Here is a 19,190-nt window from a genome sequence, read left to right as displayed (position 1 = left end):
GCATTATGCTCACACCTAACAAAATTAGTAATTCACAAAAATTTGCAGTATTATCTAACATAAGTGACGTATTACTGTATGTCTTATGTAAAATAAAATGTAGATACGGTTGTCACTGAGTACCCAGTGAGTGAATGGAAGATATGACTTATGTCCATAAAGTCCCTAAAAAGAAAGTGTATCACATCTTGTCTTATCTAGGCTCCATCATTCCCAAATGTAGAAAAATGGGAGGGGCCTCTACTGAGGAAAGGAATATTGGCACTCCCTGGCACAGGCCACAACATCTAAACACATGCTCACAGGATCCTGCAGTTGGCAGTGAAAGATGTGACACTTGTCTCCCTCCACCAGTGCCCAGTTCTGTCTAAAAGCCGAATCTGGAGGCAGGCATACCTAGTTGGTGACCCCAGTGTGACCTTGAGCATGCTGCCTGAACTATTGGAGCCTCTGGCCATGTGCTTCGATGTGAATAAAAAGGACCTGCTTTGGAGCACTGCCATGAAGGTTAAGTGAGAGAGCACCCATCACTGGCATTAGCAGAAGTCACACGGCACTGAGCATCTGGGCTCATTCATGTCTGCACCAGAAAGTCCAGGACACAACTAAGCACTCGCCTGTGTGTCCTTCCACACTGACCTTGCTCAGATGGGAGCACCCTGGCTCACTTTCTCCCCAATTTCAAGGCTTTTGTCCCAGAATCTGTGGAGGCTGCCTCCTCTACCCCTCCAAGCATGCAGCACAGATCTGAAGTCAAGCGCTGTGTGTTTTTCTCCCAATCCTCAGCTTAGAGGGAAGGAAGGATTAAGGTTTCTTTGCACAATCAAAAGGAAACCAGAAAATCGGGACAGTAAGCGATCTGGGTCGGGAAGGCTGGTTTGTTGAGAGTTCTCATATCAAGGTAGAAAAGGTTCCCATTCTTGCTAAGGTCCTTTAAGAAAGAACTTTTCTAAGAGAACCAAAGCTAAAAGATTAACATAATAAGCCTTTCCTTGAACCCCCCCCCCCCCCCAAACCCTTATCTGCAATTCAGGCACTTTTTGGTCTGCATTCAAGTTTTGCAACACCATCCAGGACATGTGCCTCCTCTGTGTGTGGAGCTCCATCTGCTCTGTTCTAAACTGGAGGGTCTGACAGTTAAAATGGCTGAAGACTTCCACACCTCTAACACTTGGGCCAGGAGTGGATGCATGAGCCCAGGAGGACAAATCCGAGTTCCGTTTTGATCTGGGCACTGGACAAAAGCTTATCAAGAAGCCAGGAGCTGCCCCAGTCCCCACCACAGAGAACCAAACTACAGTAGTAAGAACTGACAGGCGGGGAAGGCCTCAAGTCCTCTGAGCTCCTGGAGCCAGCAGTACCTGAGGGCCAGCGAGGAGTAACGGTCAAGTCCCTGCTTCTGCTATCTGATGCAGGCCAAGTGAAGGTTTTACCTCTGACAACAGAAGACGCCTGCCCACAGCTTTCCCAGAAAGCATTAGGAAGCAGTGAGCACAGCTGTCAATCTTCCTTGTGGTTACTGGCGTCTGCTCTCCTCACTTAACCAAAACAAAGAGTGTTTTTCATGAATACATTTCCTAACAGAAACAGCACAAGCTTCCTCGAGAAGCAGAAACTCCATTTTGTTGGATTTTTAGAGGCTAGCAATTCATCAATATTTTAGGTCTACCATTTCCACTGTCAAGTACCACAAGTCCAGTGTGGTGCTGTTTTGAACTAGACAAGCTGCCGGGGAGGCATCTGGGCTGACAAAGGAGTCTGTCTGCATCAACACCGGTCTTAGGGCTGGGGCCTCCTCTACCCTGTGCATGAGAACCAACCAGTTTCAGGAACACTTGGAGGAAGGAGCCACATGGGCCCAAAGTGTTAACTGCCGCTGAGACACAGTGAAAAACACTATCAGAGGAGCAAACCTGAGTCGCTGTCTCTGTTAGGGTTTCCACTGCTGTGATAAAACACCATAACCAAAAGCAACTGGGGAAGGAAAGGGTTTATTTCAATTACACTTCCACATCACAGTCTATTCTAGAAGGAAGTCAGGGCAGGAATCTGGAAGAAGGAGTACCACCTACTGGCTTACTCACCATAGCTTGCTCAGCCTGCTTTCTTATAGTACTCAGGACTACCAGACCAGGAGTGGCACCACCACAGTGAGCTGGGCCCTCCCACATCACTCATTAATTAAGGAAATGCACCCCGGGGTTACCCACAGGCTGATCTGGTGGTGGCATATTGTCAATTGAGGTTCCCTCTTCTACAACAACTCTAGCTGTGTTGACATAAAAACTAGACAGCATAGTCACCCAGTTACCTGTATCCAGTTACTCCTCCCTGGCCCTCCTCTGTTCATTGTGAACACCCAGCCCCCGTGTTGGGCAGCACGGTCATGGACTAAGGTGGACATATTGCATGACCTCTGGGAGCCCATAACCAGTGAGTGGAGGCATGGTGTGATGGTTAACCTTTATGTCAACTTGACTGGATCTAGAGTCATTATGGAAACACACCTCCGGGCATGTCTACAAGGGGGTTTCCTAGACGCTTAACTGAGGAGGAAGGATCTACCCACAGGCTGGAGACCAGATGGGTGAAAAGGATGAAGTGACCTGAACACAAGCAGTCACCTGCTTCCTTCCTGGGGTGCACCATGACTTGCCACTTCACACTCCTGCCACCATCCCTTGACTACAGTTCCTTGTTCTGGCAGCCACAGGAAACCCTCCCTCCTGTAAGTTGCTTCCTTTTGGGTATCTAATAATAGAAAAGTCACTAATAATCACAAGAATGTGTGATGGGATCAGATGTAAGGTGGGGTGTGAAGAGACGCCTATGTCTAGGGGCCCTTGAGGGAAGCGTCTGGATTTATTCTTCCTCAGGCAAGAGGGCATATATATGTGATTCCCTACAGTGTTGTCTGCAATAACGAAGGACTGGAAGCAGCTGAGAACCCACCCACAGAAAACTGATGAAATAAGCTAAGGTAGAATACTATTCATTGGAGAATAGAGTGCACCTGTAATTGAGAGGGGCGATGGGGAGGGAGATCCTCTGCATACTGACAAGACAAGGCATCCCAGATATACTGTTAGGTGGGGGGGGATGCAGAGTGCTTCATTACAAAGTGACATATGAGAACACAAACTCCAAAAGATTATAAAAATAAACAGTGATTGTCTATGGAGAGGCAGGGGTAGGAAAACACTTTCACTGTATCTGTTTGTATGTTTCTCTGTTTCTGAAGATTTATTTTTATGTTTGTGTGTGTGTGTGTGTGTGTGTGTGTGTGTGTGTGTGTGTGTGTGTGTGTGCAGGTGCCTGCAGATGCCAGACCCTGGATGTGGAGTTACAAGTGGTTGTAGGCTGTCCAACCTGAGTGACAGAAACCAATTCAAGTCCTCTGCAAGAACAGTAGGCACTCTTAACCACTGTGCTGTCTCTCTAGCTCCCATCTGTATGCCAGTGACAAAACCCAACCAAACAAAAAACAAACCAACCTAGAAACCTTCTCTGGTGCTTCTCAGATATGGGGGCAAGGGGCTATATGGCAAGATGTATTTTTCTGCTATCCCAATGACATCATTTCCCGTGCACAGACTTTTCTTACAATGTGATGGTGACACATTTCCCATCAAGGGATGGGTCTGTAGTCTATGCTCTTGAAACCAGGTAGGGCAGTAAATATGGCAGAGGTGATGCTATGAGATTTCCAAGGGCAGATGGAGAAGATGATCCAGCTTCTACCTGGAATTCTTGGGATTTCTTTGTCCCCATACCCCAGCTGGCATGCTGTGGGGAAAACCAGGTCATACCACAAGGTTCCATATGGAAGCCACTGTCATCTGTGAGCCACTAAGTAAGAAAGCCTTTGAGGTGGCTCTAGCCTCAGGCAGCCATTACCTAATTGTAACTGAATGAGAGGCCCGGAGCAAAAACTGCCTAACCAAGCCCAGCCAACCTCACCTCCCTAGACTGCGACATAATAGTAAAATGATTGCTTTCATTTCTAAGTTGTGACTTACTCTTGATTTCCTAGGGCAGGAGCTTTCTAACAAGTCTACCTCTGACTACCTCACCTGGTGGTAGCAGAAACACCCCGGTGGGCAGGTGTTTAGTTGGCCCTGAGGAGGAAGGAATGCACTAGAACAAACAAAACACACTGACTGTGCATGCTCACGGGTGTCTTGAGAGGAAGCACACAACACGCTGCTGGACACAGAGGCTCAGACTCGGAGGCGGAGATGTGATGGCTATAAGGATGCAGAAGGTACTCACGGAAAGGTGACTGTTAATATCCAGGAGGTAGATGAAGTCATCCAGATGGAGTGGATAAAGGAGGAGGATGTGAGACGGTCCCCACTGAAAACACCAATGGGAAGGGAGCAGGCTGGGGAGGCAAACAAGGAATGGCCAGGGAGAATGGGAATGGCTCCAAAGACAAGACTAGCTTAAGGGACCAAATGCTGCTGGAAGACACAGATGGGGGAATGCCTGTGAGACCCGGCAACATGGAGGTCACCAGTGACCCACAGCAGATGTACCGTCCTGAACCGGAACACTCAGTACCTCAGTGCATTCCCAGCAACACTAATCTGCATGAGACAAGAGCACATAATATTGGGCTGCCTGTTTAATCTTTTGGTTAAACAAGAAGCAAAGAGAGAAAAATGAAAATATTCCTGATAGAAGAAAAAATGAAGGGATACAAACAATGGTAAATGAATAAACATCTCCAAGACACAAAGGGAAAGGTGAAAACAAATATATACTCAGCCACACCTATACTTTATAGAGTATATATGTAATCACAGTTACATTATATGTGTGGACAGTAACTATTTTTAAATTATTTTATTTTTTAAACATAGTTACATGATCTTCCCTTCCTTTTCCCCCTCCAAACCCTCCCATATACCCCCTTTGCTCTTTTTCAAATTCACAGCCTCTTTCCCATGCACAGAAACACAATCTGTTCGGTCTGTGTAATGCTGGTTGTATATATGCTTCCAGGCCAGTCCTGCACTAACTATTTTAACCAATAGTCGGGACGGGTGCAGAGTAGAGAGGAAGCATCCCCAGGCCGGAGCTTGTGAGCCAGTTATGATTTACTAAGTGGCTGCTGGAGGCCTCTGCAGAGCAGGGTTTGGGCCCTGGCATCAGTCAGTGCTGTCTGCATGGGCACAGGGCATAGCAATAGGGCATGAAATAGAGTATTTGTCATCTTGGTCTCTGTGGAATGCACCCAGAACACAATTTAAAGGGAAATGGCTACATTTTTCTAAAACAGCGGAATCTTGAAACCTTCCTCTATAAATTCTAAAGTACTCATAACCCAAAGCATATGAACTTTAGCCACTAGCCTCACTGAGCAAGGTCCTTGCTGTGGTAATAAATATTCCACTAGATTCAATTATAATAAGCATATGTAGTGTTCCTAGGATCTTTATTATGTCCCAAATTGCCACTGATATTCCTCCTCTATGTTCAGGAAAACGGAACAGATGGGGTGGTTAAGGACACACGACTACCTGGTGAACTAAGTCAAAATGTCAGCATGACCATAGCCCATACCTCAATTGTGCACAGTCATTTTGCCATAAAGAGCTGACTAAATCTTTAATTGGAGATGGAGTGTTTCAGTGGAGAGGCAGCGACTACAAATCATTTATTAGGGCACCAAAAGCCATAACTACAGAAATTCCCTGACACGCTGGCATCAGCACCAGTGTAGTAAATCCAGTAAATAGTAAAACATGGCATGGGAGATTTAACCATGAGTGGATACAAATGAGGTTAAATGTTTCCTCCCAGTGAATTTTTCTTTTGAATGCATCTCAATGTACTAGAGAAATAGCAGGAGTAATCAACAGATGGGAAAACACTGCCACGAAACAGATAAATCTGATTACACCATCAGGCCTGCTTTTGAAGTGTTGGGTCTCAAACTGTACAGCTGCACAACACTAGCATTCTGCCTCTTAAGTCAGTATTGGAACTCGAGCCCTATTCACGGGAGAAGATCATAGTATTCTTTTCTTTTTATTTTTCATTGACTTTTATTCCTTTCTTTTTCAAAGTTATGTTTTATTTATTAATATTTTTTATTAAGGAATTTTTTATTCATTTTACATACCAACCACAGATCCCCCTCTCTTCTCTTATCCTGTCCCTCTAGCCTCCCCCCTCCAACTCACCCCCATTCCTTCCCATGGAAGGCCTCCCATGGGGAGTCAGCAGAGCCTGGTCCATTCAGTAAAGGCAGGTCCAAGCCCTTCCCCCTGCATCAAGGCTACGCAAGGTGTCCCACCATAGGTAATGGGCTCCAAGAATCCAGTTCATGCACCAGAGATGGATCCTGATCCTACTGCCAGGGGCCCCTTAAGCAGATCAAGCTACACAACTGTCTCACTTATGCAGAGGGCCTAGTCCAGCCCCACGGAGGTTTTACTGCTGTTGGACTAAAGTTTGTGAGTTCCCACTAGTTTGGTTCAGTTGTCTCTGTAGGTTTCCCCCGTCATGACCTTGATGCTCATAGAATCCCTCTTCTCTCTCTTCGACTGGACTCCTGGAGCTCTTGTGGTGCTTGGCTGTGGATCTCTGCATCTGCTTCCATCAGTTACTAGATGAAGGCTCTATGATGACATTTAGGGTATTCACCAATCTGATTACTGGGGTAAGCCAGTTCAGGTACCTTCTCCACTACTGCTAGTAGTCTAAGCTGGGGTCATCCTTGTGGATTCCTGGGAACTTCCCTAGCACCCGGTTTCTCCCTATCCCCATGATGTCTATCATACTATCTTTCATTGTTCTCCCACTCTATCTCTGTTCCAGCTTGACCATCCTGTTCCCTTATGTTCTCAACCCAAATCCCCTACCCTCCATTGCCCTCCCCACCCCCAGTTTACTCACGGAAATCTCATCTATTTCCCCTTCCCAGGGTGATCCATGCATCCCTCTTAGGGTCTTCCTTGTTAGCTAGCTTCTCTGGAGCTGTGGGTTGTGGTCTGGTTATCCTTTGCTTTACATGTAGTATCTACTTATAAGTGAGTACATATCATGTTTGTCCTTCTAAGTCTGGGTTACCTCACTCAGATATTTTCTAGTTCCATCCATTTGCCTAAAAATTTCATGATGTCATTGTTTTCTACTGCTGAGTAGTACTCCATTATCTATATGTACCATATTTTCTTTATCCATTCTTCAGTTGAGGGACATCTAGGTTGTTTCCAGGTTCTAGATATTACGAAAAATGCTGCTATGAACATAGTTGAGCATGTGTCCTTGTGGTTTGATTGAGCATTCCTTGGGTATATGCCCAAGAGTGGTATAGCTGGGTCTTGAGAAAGATTGATTACCAATTTTCTGAGAAACTGCCATACTGATTTCCAAAGTGGCTGTACAAATTTACACTCCCACCAATAGTGGAGTGTTCGTCTTGCTCCACATCCTCTCCAACACAAGCTGTTATCAGTGGTTTTGATCCTAGCCATTCTGACATTTGTAAGATGTTATCTCAGAGTCAGAGTCATTTTGATTTGCATTTCCCTGATGACTAAGGGTGTTGAGCATTCCTTAAATGTCTTTCAGCCATCTGAGATTCTTGTATTGAGAACTCTCTATTTAGCTCTGTAGCCCATTTTTTAATTGGATTGTTCAGTATTTTGATGTCTAGTTTCTTCATTTTTTGTTTGTTTTTTTCGAGACAGAGTTTCTCTGTGTAGTTTTGGTGCCTGTCCTGGATCTTGCTCTGTAGACCAGGCTGGCCTCGAACTCATAGAGATCTGCCTAGCTCTGTCTCCCGAGTGCTGGAATCAAAGGCATGTGCTACCACCGCGCGGCTTGAATTTTTTTATATATTTTGGAGATCAGCCCTCTGTCAGATGTAGGGTTGGTGAAGATCTTTTCCCATTCTGTAGGCTGTCGTTTTGTCTTATTGACAGTGTCCTTTGCCTTACAGAAGCTTCTCAGTTTCAGGAGGTCCCATTTATTAATTGTTGCTTTCAGTGTCTGTGCTACTTGTGTTCTATTTAGGAAGTGGTCTCCTGTGCCAATGCGTTCAAGACTACTTCCTGCTTTCTCTTCTATCAGGTTCAGTGTAACTGGATTTATGTTGAAGTCTTTGATCTACTTGGACTTGAGTTTTGTGCATGGAGATAGATATGGATCCATTTGCAATCTTCTACATGTTGACATCCAGTTGTGCCAGCACCATTTGTTGAAGATGCTTTCTTTTTTCCATTGTACAGTTTTGTCAAAAATCAAATGTTCACAGGTGTGTGGATTAATGTCAGGGTCTTCAATTTGATTCCATTGGTCCACATGTCGGTTTTTATGCCAATACTAAGCTGTTTTTATTACTACAGCTCTATAGTGGAGCTTGAGGTCAGGGATAGTAATGCCTCCAGAGGTTGCTTTATTATACAGGATTGTTTTAGCTATCCTGGGTTTTTTGTTTTGTTTTTCCATATGAAGTTGAATATTGTTCTTTCTAGGTCTGTGAAGAATTGAGTTGGGATTTTGATGGGGATTGTACTGAGCCTGTAGATTGCTTTTGGTAAGATTGCCATTTTTACTATGTTAATCCTACCTATCCATGAGCATGGGAGATCTTTCCATTTTCTGATATCTTCTTCAATTTCTTTCTTCAGAAACTTAAACTTCTTGTCATACAGGGCTTTCACTTGCTTAGAGTTACCCCCAAGGTATTTTATATTATTTGTGGCTATTGTAAAGGGTGATATTTCTCTGATTTCTTTCTCAGTCTGTTTATCATTTGTATATAGGAGAGCTACTAATTTTTTTTAGTTAATCTTGTATCCTGACACATTACTGAAGGTGTTTGTCAGTTGTATGAGTTCCCTGGTAGAATTTTTTGGGTCACTTATGTATACTATCATATCATCTGCAAAAACATTGACAGATTTTCGTATGTTGAACCATTCTTGCATCTCTGGGATGAAGCCTACTTGGTCATGGTGGATAATTTTTTGATGTGTTCTTGGATTCAGTTTGCCAGTATTTTATTGAGTATTTCTGCATCAATGTTCATGAGGGAGATTAGTCTATAATTCTCTTTCTTTGCTGCATCTTTGTGTGGTTTGAGTATCAGGGTAATATCAGTGTTTGGTAATGTTCCTTTTGTTTCTATTTTGTGGAACAATTTGAAGAGTATTGGTATTAGAAGATCATATTCTTCTTAAGGTTGTCTTTCTCATACCTCTTATGGTGGCTACTTAATGTGGTCTTCAACCTGGTGTGACTGGCTGGGACTTAGTGTAGAATGATGAACTGGATTAACTTCAGCCCCTTACATGGGTGATACTTGTGGCCTTAAGCACAACAGCAGGCATTACCTGTGATACAGCCTTTGCTTCAGGCTTTGCCATTTTAGGGCAAGCCAGCTTGACTTTCAAACACCAAGATCTGCAGCTCCTGGCCCAGGTGCTTTACATGGTGCCTAGAATCTGACCACTAACTCATCCCTAAGAAATGCTGCCCAACCAGTGATTGACAGGACTGGTGTGTGTATGCTCAGTCCCCCATGTTCCTGAGAGGACAACTCTAGGACAGATAATCTGTAGTGTCTGGTTAAATTCTAGTTCCCAGGTTGGGCTCCTGCTCGACAGAGCACATCTGTGACTCAGCCCCTGCTTCATGCTAGTACTTCCTGGACTCTCTCCCAAATAAACCACTGGGACTCACATCCACATCTCAAATAAAGACATATCAGAACTCCCCAATATCTGGATGACTGAATGCACTTCACTCAGGATATATGGTTGGCTGTGCACTGGACTTTGGCCAACAAAGGCAGCAAAGGTATGTGGATACATAGAAGACTACAGAACACAGAATTCAGTTCCTGAGGCATCAAAGCCCACACAATAAGACAGAATTGTACAGGGCTGGTCCAGTGCTACTGCTGCTGTGGTGTGTGTGTCTGTGTGTCTGTGTCTCTCTGTGTGTGTGTGTGTGTGTGTGTGTGTGTGTGTGTGTGTGTGTGTGTGATGTATGCGCTTGTAGAGGACCTAGACTTGAGTCCCAGCACCCACATGGCAGCTCACAACTGTCTGTAACTCCAACCCAACCCCTGGGGATCTGACATCCTCTTCTGACCTCCACAGGCACCAGGCATGTGGGTGTTACACATACATATATGCAAGCAAAACACCTATACACATAAAATAATAATTGCTAGTAAGGTTTTAAAAGTAATAGACTGATTAATTTGACAGGGGAAATTTCAAGAAAGGATGCATTTAGGAGTTGGCATAGTTATTGCTGACTTATATCCAGATTTATAATGAAAATTGAGATGAAAATGTAGAGCAGAAGGACTTGAAAACTCTGCAGCTTGGCTAGGAAAGGGGCATGTTTACAGTTGCAGACAATGAGTCTGGAAGTGTTTAAAAGATTAGCACCATTCAAGAGAGGCCAAACACTTTGTATTCTGTACTGGAACCACAGGAAATGTGCCTTGAGAATGGCTTGAGAATTGATGGCATCTCCCTCATCTATCACAGACTCCAGAAATCTCAAAAACTTTCCTTTGGTAAGAGGCACCCTCCAGGGTACCCTGCTCACTCGGAGATGCTTGGGGATGTGCTTTTCCTGGCTCAGCAGCTGAAGGACACAGAGACCACTGCAAGGTCCAAAGGGGCCCAGCTGATGTCAGAATTTGTTGTTGTCTATATGGTCTTAGTTTTGTAAGCAAGTGGAATATAAGTTACAAAGTCATGTAGGCTTGCACTCAGATTTTTAAGAAAAGCCTAATGGGTCAGGCTATATAGAGAGGGGTCAGATTCCTTATGGGGGGCTCGCGATAATGTGATGCAGAATGCTTTGAAAGAAAAGTCTAAGTTTCTAGGGAAACCCAAGGGATCTTAGAGGTGCCAGGGATGTAGGGCATCTGTTGAGGAAAAGTTACAGACACCAACTGGAGTCAGCCCAAGAGAGAGGTCACGTAGGTGTGGGGCCCATCAGGGTGGGGTTACACAAGCATGTTGGAGCTCAGAGGATGCTACCACATGCCCCAGATGCTGGATGTGGAGATGCAGTATTTCAAGTTTGTCCTGCTGCATTTCAGCCTTCTTAGGGGCGAGCACTCCTCACTACAGCATCATTCCTTTTTTTTCCAGCCAGTAGCAGGACTTTGGAAAATGGTGGAACCTTGAAAACATAGGAACACACTGACAAAAGTAGGTTAAAAGGGAAAAGCTCTGAAGGCTACACCCAGGCTCCGGTTTCTTCCCTTCCCTCTCAGCTCATTGGTCCACCATGAAGGAACTCTGGTGGTTTCTCTTTCCTGACTGGCTGTCACATGAACAGCCACTACTGCATGCTCCCACTGCCATGAGCCCTTTCGGTCCACCTTTGCCACAATGATGGACTGAGACCCACAAAATCAAAAGCCAAAGTAAACTCTCCCTCCCTTAAGCTGTTGTCAGAATCTGTGGTCATAGTGAGGCAAAAGAAACTAACAGAACTCATGCAGCAACACAGAAAATGTGAAGTCACAGAAATGAAGTATCCATTATCCCACTGCTCACACGCTACCATAGGAAACCCTGGCAGACTGTTTTTCTGAACATGAGCAACCTAATGGCCTTCTGCTACTCTCTCTGCAGGTGGGGGCTCAGCTTCATGCTTCGGCACTGCATACGGTCCCACCAGTGTGGTATCCTGTCATTTCACTATCACCCTATATAGTTCATTCAGCTCATGCCCAAGTTTTCACCGTCACAAGTGATGATGGGCAGAGCGTCATTATGCAGTACTCTTTCCACTTTCCAGATGTTTTCTTAAGGCAGAATCCCAGACGAAGCTGAGAGGTAGTCACATTTCAGTAACAGTCCCTCTCCTTCCACCATCTACGGCTCTTCAGATTCTTAACAAAACAAGTAATAGGGAGCAGACACTAGCATCCTTCTTCTCCCACACACAAAAAAAGCAGCAAGACAAAAAGCGGCCAATAATAGTCTCATAAAAAAAGGCCAGATGGGAATTAGAAGCTAAGCAGGCTTGGCTCCTAAGGATAGGTTTCTTGTGACAAACACCTACCTCTGATCTTTAAAATGAGCACTGAGAAGTCAATAATAATTTCTAGCTAGACTCCTCCATACCAGGTACTTGGTGCTCATGATCACCTGCTCACAGACTCCCAGCCTTGCGCAGCCTTCTCTTCAGTTACAACAAGGATGCTCTCTCTCTCCCACCTGCCCCTCACTGAGCTCACACTGAGGCTGTTTGCGTCATGTGTTTCCCCCACCTCCCTCTCCACCCTCAGGAGCAGACACCCTGGCCAACGGTGGAGTGCAGATGGTGGGGTGCTGACGGCTATGGCAGGACACAATCAGGCTGAACCCTGTTTGTCAGCCTTGTCCCACATTCTGCCGCTCTCCAGAGCGCTGAGATGGTGAAGAGTCACCATGCACCCACTCACTCTCTTCTGCAAGGGAGTTCCAACCTCCTGGCTGGCCTGGGCCCTGCCCTGGCACCTGGTTTTTATAAGAGGAACAGGGTAGGGGGAGCCGATGGAGGTGGAAGGCAGGGGGAAGATTGGCTCTAATTTAAAAGCATCTTAGGAGCTCTAAAGAGTTCCAGGTTGACTGATGGACACATTTACTCCTCGGCACCCCTTTCATAAATATCTACCACTTAACATGCACTTTCAGGAGGCATAAATACCTCCTGCATGTCAGCCTTTATGGAAGGGAGATTGCTAGAGCTATTTCTTTGCTCTATGGCCACAAGCCACACAATTACAATCCTATTAAAACTGTGCCCTGGGAATCCAGCCCTTCCCCACTGGCCTGTGTGGCAGTCAAATACTCCCCACCAGGAGGTGCCAGGGGCCTCCCATGCCTCTGTCCTTTGCTCTGGGGAAACAAGAAGCTCAGCTCTTTAAATAAGGTGTCCACTTGTCAACATTCCTGGACAAGCAAATTATGTTAATCTAATAACATTCGCGCATAGAGAGGGAATGTTTTCCCCAGGCATTTGCGTCACAGCTTACCAGTTGAAGGAAGCTGTCCCTTACGAGTGACCACTCTAGGAAGGCCAGGCTCACCCCAACACCACTAGCTTAGCCAGCTCACACAGGTGCAGACAGACAAGGCCCACCCTGGGGTCAGCAGCAGGTACTGTTGCCCTTACCTCCTCTGAGATGACAGCCCACTGGCCGCCATATGCTAACATCTATGTGCACCTTTAGCCCGGTGGGCCTGGGCCTAGGATAAAACGAGCTCTCTGGGCACTCTGTCCCTCAGAGGGAAGAGGGCTCCAGCACCCACCTCACCAGATATGCCCTTAGGGGAGCCAGTGCCACTTGCTGCCTTGATGGAGCCTGAGATGGACAGTAATGACACCTGGGGTTTATGAGGAGACGGCATGCAACCAGGAACTGTGTAAACACCAGCAGTGAACATGAGACCTATTCTTTTACTTGGAAGCTGGAGGCCCACCATTTTAAAAGCATACATACATTCTTGGTAAGTTCATAAATCACTGCTCACCAGAATTTATACAAAAATGTCCTGCAGTAGTCTTGGAAGGCGTGTGACATCAACAGTGTTTGCAGGCCCACTTTGACATGCTGTCCTGGGACGCCAGGCCTCTCTTGCTCCACTGATAACCACCTAGAAGATTCGCTGCGGTGTGTCTGCTTATGTGCTCATGTCTGTCTAAACCTGACTCCTGTGTTCGGGCTTCACGAGAGTCAAGACCACCATTTCTGAGTCCCCACTCAAATCCCTAGGACACTGGCTGAGGCATCAGTGTAAGGGAAGGATAGAGGGAGGTAGGACAACGGGCCAGGAGCAGTGCTGGGACCCAGGAACATTTGGTCCCACAGCTGTGGAAGAACTCCAGCCAGCAGAGGCAGCACTGGGGCCTGCAGACAGGTGTCCCACTACCATGAAGTCAGACATGACTGAGGAAGGCTCACTTGCCACAGCTGTGCCTCTATAGTTGCCCATGAATCAAGATTTCAGGGGTAGTTGTGGCCAGAGGCAGGGCAGCAGAGAGCAGGATAGACTTCCCTCAGCAAGAGGCCAGGCCCAGATACAGCACACCTGGATGGCAAGATCAGACAGTTATGGCTTCCAGAAGATGTAAGCACCTTCAAGCCAGGCACATTTACCCTCAAACCCATCACCTCAAAGAACTTAAGATTTCCTCACAGTGTGCTCCCACATTCACACAAGACATGGAATGCCTGGCTTTCTGAGGCTGGAGATGCAGCTCAGTGGAAGAGCCCTGGCCTAGGATGAATGAGATCATGGGTGCAGTCCCCACAGAGGAAAAAAGAAAGAAAAATCCCTAGGAGGGAAGGTGGAGTCCATTGTGACTTGTTAAACACCATTCCACTCAGGGTCTGCACGGCTAATATATGGGGTAGGAGCTGCTGGCCTGAGGCCTGCCCTGTGAAATGGGATCTGTCCATCTTTACTACAGAGCAATGATAAATGATCACAGACAGACACTGGTCAGGACAAGGCACTTTATTTAAGAGCTCTGACAGCCCAAAGTGCTTTAACATAGATGCATGGAAGATTTATCTAGATGATAAAACACCTGCACTCAAAAGGCACATAAATTATGATTTTGCAGGTTTTATTTTTCCTTTATGAGTAACATTATACAGACTGAGCAGGTTATATTTAGGAATATATATGTATATACATATATGCATGTAACTGCAATTAATGAAAAGAGAGGCCATGAATTTGAAAAAGAGCAAGGAGGGGTATATGGGAGGGCTTTGAGGGAGGGAAGGGAAGGGAGAGATAATGGAATTATATTATAATCTTAAAAAGAAAAAAAAGTCCATAGTCAAGTGTTTCAAGTAATAAGAAAAATACACATGAGGCTGATTGCACTTCATACACACGGCCTGGTTATCTAAAGTGTCTTTGCTACCAGACAGGCCTGATTCCGAAATGGGGTCACATATCTGTGACCTTCATTTTCCTTGTGGTAGTGGTGGTCCATGGAATGACTAATAAACATAATACAATACCAATAACTATTACTGACCACGGATTTTTCCATACCCCATCTGTGTGCTGAGGTTAGCCCTTCATGTACTTATCTTGCTTGAGTTGGGTATGATTCCCAAAATAAAATATAGATGCTAAGACATCCTGTGTTATGTGACTGGAAAGCCATGGGGTTATCCATCAGGCTGCCTCATACATGAAAGGGTTCAGTCCTCTGCAAATGCTTAATTAAGCACATTGGTTATTTTTCTCTGCCTTCATACTCCTATTTAACACACACAGACATAGACACAGACACACACACACACACACACACACTTTAGAAAGTTCCCAGGCTTATTTTCAATTGTTCATTCATTCATCTGTTTGTCTACTTTGGGCATGACTGCCTAATGCAGGAGTTATAATGCTCCACAGCTCCCAAGCCACTTGGTGAATAAGATCAGTCTCAGGCAATTATCATAGCCATACTACTATAGTCATAAAGATAACAGAGGTCACTTAGAGCAACAGTAGCCCCCCTGCATGGGACTCATCTGGTCATGAGTTAAAGACAAGCCTTGAAGGCAATTTTAGCCCTTTGGACTAATTTCTCCATTTTTTTCCTTCTGTTTTCTCTGGCCCAAGTTTTCTCAGACTCTTGGGCCTTTTGAAAGTGGGGCTGGATAGAGGTCCACTATCACGTAAAACATTCCTCTCATTTGGAGGCTGGTGCTTTCTGGGGAAACCATTGCCACAGATAACTCAGCCCCCACTAATCACCCTGCCCAGCTCCTCATCTCCACACCACACTTCCCTCCCCCACTTCACCAGTGTCTGCCAAGATAAGGAATGGGCAATACCAGTAGCACAGTAACTTCCTACATGCTGGATACGATGCCAAGTATTCTGGGTACTCAAGATCCCAGTGGCCTCTAGAGCAGGCACTATTTCTCTTGTTTTAGTTTATTTGGAGAAGGAAAGGGGAGGGGATGAGCAGTTGTTCAGAGCAGAACTATATGCCAAGAGCCTGCACAACCCTCACCACCCAGAGGACAAGTGACCTCTTCAGATCAGTTGCAAAGCTGGGAAGTCAGAGGTTTATGGCCATCACATTGAAGCCTCTCTTCCCATCTTGGCCATCAGATTGCCATGGCTTGTGAGGGGAACAGAGGGGATGCACCATAGCTGCTCTTTCTCCTCTCCCTCCAACACCCTATTAACAATCCTCTATTGACCACAACCCTCCAATGCTGCCAGGCTCCTCCCTTAACTGTGCTCCCCATTCTGTTCTCTTAGAGAAAATCCCAAGTCTACATCAATAGTGTGGACAAGACCACAGAAGACATCAGGATCATTCAAGGCATAAAATACACCAAGCCTAAGCCTCTTTCTTTATTAATTGTTACATACATATGTGTATGTATTACTATATGGATTAACTGTTGTTAACTACATATATACATACATACATATATGTATGTAACAACAATTAATGAAGAGAGAGGCCGTGAATTTGAAAGACAGCAAGGAGAGGTATATGGGAGGGTTTGGAAGGGGAAAAAGGAAGGGGGAAATGATGTAATTATATTATAATCTAAAAAAAAAAAAAAAGGAGCCGGGCGGTGGTGGCGCACGCCTTTAATCCCAGCACTCGGGAGGCAGAGGCAGGCGGATCTTTGTGAGTTCGAGGCCAGCCTGGTCTACAGAGCGAGATCCAGGAAAGGCGCAAAGCTACACAGAGAGACTCTGTCTCGAAAAACCAAAAAAAAAAAAAAAAAAAAAAAAAAAGGAAATATAAATGCACACATATGTAAATGCCAAGTGGCTGACGGGTGTTTCTGGAGTACAGAGTACTCTCTGTACTGGTTGAAGTTCTGAGGGGTCCTCAGCCAGAGACCAGCAGAGATGCTGCTGCTAGGGAGTCTTCTGGCTGATTTTAGAGAGGACACCAAGAGCTGAGAGCCACCTGGGAAACAGTGGGAGCATGTATTCTGGGACTCTTGGGGCTAGCAGGACCAGGCAGAGCTTGCAGGAAACCTGTTCCTGACAGATGCAAGGCAGCTTTCCTCACGTGGCTCAGGGTCAGCATGGCCACATAGGCAAGCTTGCATAGCTCCAGGAGAGCAGGCCTTACGTTTGGCTTCTCTTGGCACTAAGCCAAGGAAAAGGCATGAGGCAAGTGTTTCGGAAAGAAAAGACTGAACCAGTCCTCAACTTAGAGAACAGGCTGTGTGAGTCTACTTACACATCAGAGGAAATCGGTCTAAGGAAGGGGAGGCATGCTTGCTCAGAGACAGACATCCAAGTTCAGTCCTGAGGAGCCTAGCCTTTTTTTTTGTTTTTTGTTTTTTTTTTTTGGTTTTTCGAGACAGGGTTTCTCTGTGTAGCTTTGCGCCTTTCCTGGAACCCACTTGGTAGTCCAGGCTGGACTTGAACTCACAGAGATCCGCCTGGCTCTGCCTCCCGAGTGCTGGGATTAAAGGCGTGCGCCACCACCGCCCGGCTTGAGTCTAGCCTTTTTGCAAGACATCTTCCCCTCTGCTGCACCTGCTGCTGTCCTTAACAGCTCTGGTGACTGCATTCCACAAACCCATTCAGGAAATACCAGTTTAGAACAACGGCAAGGTTAAGGAACCACTGTGTCAAACGCCATGACCAAAGCAACTCGGAGGGAAGCCTTTATGTGGGTTATGCTTCCACATTACAGTCCATTCATGATGGAAATCCAGGCAGGAGCTGAAGCAGAGGGCATGGAGGACCGCAGTTTCCTGGCTTGTTCTCCAGGGCTTGCTCAGCTTATACAACCCAGGACCACCTTACAGGTAGGGGAAGTTGGAAGGGGTGCGGTGGAACCGCCCACAATGGGCTGGGCTTTCCCACATCAATCTTAAACAAGTAAACGCCCTCACACCCTGGTCGCCAGGTTAGTCTGATGGGGGCATTTTTTTTACCATCGAGGTTCCCTCTTTCCAGATGAGTTTCGCTTATGTTAAGCTGACAAAAACCATCACAGGAACTTGCAGGCCCCAGCTCTCTGCAAGCCAGTCCTATTGACCCTTCTTCCCCAGCCCACATTTTTCTCCTGAGAGAATGCGTTTCTGCGTTTTCCAGCCTGGAATTCAGTGGCAGCTTTAATTCAACAGGTTTTGCAGGAGGGGAACTTGATAAAACCTCTCTAGCACTCTTGGCTTTTCATTTCCACATCTCCTACTAACTTGAACCTTCATACCTTATCGTGTGTGGTTTATCTTTGCTGTAGGTCTCCCCACTAGTCTGAGCTCCTCGGGGTGGCACGCTCCACGTTATGGCCAATGCCTGGGACCCCAGTACTTAAGGCCATGGAAGGCGAATACCGCATAACACAATGTAATTGTTACACGCTTATTTTTTAGTTGACTGTCCCATACGCTACAGTAGGGATCCGAACCCGTGTCAGCCCGATCCTGTCGGTCGGAAACGTGACCCTGGGGCTGGCACGGTGCGGCGCTCCGCAGCTACCTGACGCCCTCGTGCGCGCGCGCGCCCGAGTCGCCGCCGCGAGTCACGTGGGCCCGGGAGGAACGCGGGATCCAGGGCCTCGTGGGCACTCACGCGGGCAGAAGCAGGCAGCCAAGGCCGCTGGCTGTGCTTACCTGCGCGTCGCTCGGCTCCACAGCGGCACCCGAACCTCGGGGGTCCACAGGGACCGCAGACCGGCTGCTCAACCAGGGTGGGGACCGGGTTACTCGCCTTAACCCGGGCTGGGGGCGGGGCCTAGAGTAAACTTGACCTTGGGCTCCCCGCTTCCCGCTGTGGGCGGAGCCCGAGGGAGTAGGTAGACTCCCAGTCTTGCCCCCTCCCCGAGGGCGGGTCCAGTGGAGCCCCGCCCCTCTCCCATTCCTAAGGCCACACCCCTGCTCTTCAGGTGCCCAGTTGGTTGGCAACCATTGGCCTTACTGCTTCGTGCTTGTTTTTATCTTTCGGTTTTATGTTCGGTTTATTTCTTTTAGGTAACTTTACATTCTTTTTGAAAAGTCTGAATTAAAAATATATCACGGCATGTATGAACAGTTCTTAAAGTGTAAAATAACTACTTATAATGAAAGCAACAGGCCCCTCTTGCTCGGCTCCACCCACAGCCCCTTATCATCAGTCTCTTCTTTTCTTTTGATGGTCACTTCTTGTCGCAAAAAGAAAAAAAAAAAAGAAAAGAAAAAGAAGAAAAGAGCTTAC

General features: G+C 46.3%; 1 protein-coding gene across 3 annotated transcripts in view; it reads right to left on the bottom strand.

The window, feature by feature from the left end:
* Nmnat3 (nicotinamide nucleotide adenylyltransferase 3) overlaps positions 1 to 18,911 on the bottom strand; it is a 130,200-nt gene extending 111,289 nt beyond the window's left edge. Inside the window, exon 1 of one of the 3 annotated variants that reach the window (XM_052717708.1) lies at positions 18,611 to 18,911. The gene's annotated coding sequence lies outside the window, so the exon portion shown is untranslated. The remainder of the gene's footprint in view (positions 1 to 18,610) is intronic. The other 2 variants (XM_052717699.1, XM_052717693.1) reach the window with 2 other exon arrangements.
* Between the last annotated feature and the right edge of the window lie 279 nt (positions 18,912 to 19,190).

This window comes from Peromyscus californicus, unplaced genomic scaffold (genome assembly GCF_007827085.1).
Source record: "Peromyscus californicus insignis strain IS unplaced genomic scaffold, ASM782708v3 Scaffold_11__1_contigs__length_118956290, whole genome shotgun sequence".
In the NCBI taxonomy this organism is placed as follows: Eukaryota; Metazoa; Chordata; class Mammalia; order Rodentia; family Cricetidae; genus Peromyscus; species Peromyscus californicus.
Note: the sequence above shows the minus strand (reverse complement) of the source record. Positions and strands in the feature narration are given on the sequence as shown.